Genomic DNA, 3,894 nt, shown 5'->3' on the forward strand with positions numbered 1-3,894 from the left:
AGGCTCAATAAGCTTGGAAGCAGATTCTTGTCCAGAACCTTCAGATAAGAGCCCTGCCCAGCTGACTCCTGGAGTTTGGCCTTGTGATATTCCATGCAGAGAGTACTGCCAGGACCACTCAGCTTTCTGACCTGCCAAACCGTGAGATAATAAATGGATGGTGTTTCAACTGCTAAGTTTGTGGTAATTTGCTATGCAGCCATAGAAAACGAATACAATAGGTAACACAGGATTTGGGCTTGTAGTAAGTTTTATGCATTTTCTGCTATTCTTCTTCCCCCCAGTTTTATTGAGATATAATTGACATACAGCACTATATGTAAGTTTAAGGTGTACTGTATAATAACTTGACATATATGCATTGTGAATGGTTGCTACAATAAGTTTGGTTAACATCTGTCACCTCATATAGTTACAAAAATTTTGTGATTTTCCTTGTGATGAGAACTCTTAGGATCTGCTCTCTTAGTAACTTTCAGATCTACCATACAGCAATGTTAACTGTAGTCATCATGTACAATGCATTCCCAGGACTTACTTATCTTGTACGTGCAAGTTTGTACCTTTTGACCACCTTCACCCAATTTGCCCACCTCCCACTCCCTTCCTCTGGTAACCACAAGTCTGTTCTCTTTTTCTATGAATTTTTTTTAGGATGTTGTGTGTCATCCTTGTGCAGGGGTCATGCTAATGTTCTCTGTATCATTCTAGTTTTAGTATATGTGCTGCTGAAGTGAGCATCCTGCTACCTTGCCAAGGCTCCAAATCAGGGTGCCTGGGTGGCTCAGTCGGTTGAGCGTCTGCTTTTGGCTCAGGGTCCTGGGATCAAGCCCCGTGTCAGGTTCCTTGCTGGGCGGGGAGTCTGCTTCTCCCTCTCCCTCTGCCTCTCCCCACTGGCTTATGCTCTCTCTCTCACTCACTCACTCTCTCTCTCAAATGCATAAAATCTTTTTTTTTAAAGGCTCCAAATCAGGAAGGAAGGTTTTCCAATAGACGGAGGCACTCATCTTAGCATGTATGATCATTGCGCAGACTAGCAGAGCCCTTAGTTTATGATCCTTTGCTTTTGTCCATCAGTTTCTGACTATAGACAGGAAAATTTCAAGGAGAGGAAGGTCTAGCTTTCCTATTGCCTGTGTTTTCAAAAAAGTCTTTAAGAGGGTCCTTGAGCAGGGGAAGGTAATTAGGGCAGCCTATCTGACCATCATTAGCACTGGTTCATTATGTAGTCAGACTAACCATTACCTCTGGTATGAGATGGGGGCAGATTTTGAAGAGAATGTACCCTTAAGCTCTGCAGCCAGCCAAGATCTCAGATGGTAGAACTTGCTTAAAAGTAAGGGGTCACTGGGTGGCTCAGTCAGTTAAGTGTCTGCCTTCAGCTCAGGTCATGATCCCAGGGTCCTAGTTATGGAGCCCCACATTGGGCTCCCTGCTCAGATGGAAGCCTGCTTCTCCCTGCTTGTGCTCTCTTGCTCTCTCTCTGTCAAATAAATAAATGAAATCTTAAAAAATAAACGCAGACACTTACTTCAGGAACTGGTCAACAAGTCGTTAATGAGGATACTTAGGAAGATGAGAACTGAAGTTACAGTTTCTTCTGCGGCTCAGAATCAGAGAGGATGGGCAAGGGCTAGGTTAATGGGCACCTATTTCTCCAGCCATGCACATATAACACAAACAAGTGGTTAGACATTTATTTGGGGTGCCTGTGCATGATTCATAAAGAACTTGTTCCTTATAAAATTTACTGCTGAATGACTCATTGTAGGATGATGATGAAGATAAGGCTTCTAATTTAAAGAGTTAGGCAACCATCTTTTTAAAAATTGACTTTGTGAGTTATAGTTTACATACAATAAAAGGTATACTTTTTAAGTGTATAGTTCACTAAGTGCATACACCCATATAACCATCACCACAGTCAAGATTCAGCACATTTTAATCAACTAGACAGTTCCCTTGTACACACTCCTTTGCAGTCAATCCCTCTCTCCACTCAGTGTTCTAGGCAACCATTGATCTGATTTCTATCACTATAGATTCATTTTGCCTCTCTAGCATATCATATAAATGGAACCATACAGAATGTACTCTTTTGTGTTTAGCTTCTTTCACTCAGCATGGTGCGAGAACCATGAGATTCATCCACATGGTTGCATTTGCTAGTAGTTATATTTTTATTGCTGGATAGTAATTAATTGTGTTAATAACACAATTTGTTAGCCATTCACTTATTGGTGGACATTTGGGTTGTTCCAATTTTTGGCTATTATGAATAAAGTTGCTATGAACAGTCTTTGTGTGGACATATGGTTTTGTTTCATTTTGGTAAATGCCTAGGCATGGAGTAGCTGGTTCAGATGATAAGTGTATATTTAACTTTAAAAGAAGCTGTCAAACTGTTTTCCAAAGTGGTTTTACCATTTTTCACTTTCATTGGCAATGTGGAGGAGACCCAACTATTGTCCATCTTCCTCAATACTTGGTATTGTCAGTGTTTTTTAAGAGTTAGCCTTTAAATTTGAGAAACAAGACAGAGGATCATAGGGGAAGGGAGGAAAAAATGAAACAAGATGAAACCAGAAAGGGAGACAAACCATAAGAGACTCTTAATCTCAGGAAACAAACTGAGGGTTGCTGGAGTGGTGGAGGGTGGGAGGGATGGGGGCGCTGGGTGATGGACATTGGGGAGGGTATGTGCTATGGTGAGCACTGGGTATTATATAAGGCTAATGAATCACAGACCTGTACCTCTGAAACAAATAATATATTATATGTTAAAAAAGAAAAAAGAAAATAGTAGGAAGGGAAAAATGAAGGGGAGGAAATCGGAGGGGGAGACGAACCATGAGAGACTATGGACTCTGAGAAACAAACTGAGGGTTTTAGAGGGGAGGGGGGTGGGGGGGATGGGTTAGCCTGGTGATGGGTATTAAGGAGGGCACGTTCTGCATGGAGCACTGGGTGTTATACACAAACAATGAATCATGGAACACTACATCAAAAACTAATGTTGTGATGTATGGTGACTAACATAACATAATAAAATAAAATTAAAAAAAAGAGTTAGCCTTTAAAAAAAAGATTTATTTATTTTGCAGGGGAAGGGACAGAAGAAAAGGGAGAGAATCTCAAGCAGACTCCCTGCTGAGCATGGGGCCCGAAATTGGGGTACAAATAGGTTAAATAATTTTATTGGGGTGCCTTATCTGCTAAGGGGTAGATACAGGAAGTCTATAGAAAGTCCTTACCAATTTCCACTATAGAAATATGCATAGCATAAAGGGTCTTAGAGAGAAACACAAAATTTAGTAATGTGTACATGAGGAGGTAAGTTTGTGAGGGTATTTGTGAGCACGTGTGAGTATACAAGAGTGTGCGTGGTATGTGAAAGCTCATACCTCAGAGTCTTCCCAAATGTGTTGTTTTCCCTTGACCACTCCTCTTCACTTTTAGTCAACTTAACTTATCCTTAGGGTTTAGTTTTTTTGGGGGGGGGGTAAGGCGCAGAGGGGGAGAGAGATTTTTTTTTTTTTTTAATAGGGTCTTTTTTTTTTAAAAAGATTTTATTTATTTATTTTGAGAGAGAGAGAGAGAGAGGGCACAGGGGGAGGGGCAGAGACAGAGGGAGAGAGAAAATCTCAAGCAGACTTCACGCTGAGGGTGGAGCCCAACACAGGGTTCGATGTCATGACCTTGAGCTGAAATCGAGTGGGCGCTCAACCGACTGAGCCACCCAGGTGCCCCGGGGTTTAGCTTTAATATCACCACTTGAGGGAAGCTTGTTCCATGCTTTCATATTATGTTGCTCTTTTTTCCTATCACAATTGTAATTGAATTTACAGAAATATTTACTTAATGGATATCTTTTCCACTGTACTGCAGGCTCCA

General features: G+C 41.1%; 1 non-coding gene across 1 annotated transcript; it reads right to left on the minus strand.

Moving 5' to 3' along the window:
- Positions 1 to 639: 639 nt before the first annotated feature.
- On the minus strand, positions 640 to 741 carry LOC116634165. Its single transcript, XR_004299878.1, has one exon. It is a non-coding gene; the product is annotated as a U6 spliceosomal RNA (small nuclear RNA).
- Between the last annotated feature and the right edge of the window lie 3,153 nt (positions 742 to 3,894).

The sequence above is a fragment of the Phoca vitulina genome, unplaced genomic scaffold, assembly GCF_004348235.1.
Source record: "Phoca vitulina isolate PV1807 unplaced genomic scaffold, GSC_HSeal_1.0 scaffold8, whole genome shotgun sequence".
Classification (NCBI taxonomy): domain Eukaryota; kingdom Metazoa; phylum Chordata; class Mammalia; order Carnivora; family Phocidae; genus Phoca; species Phoca vitulina.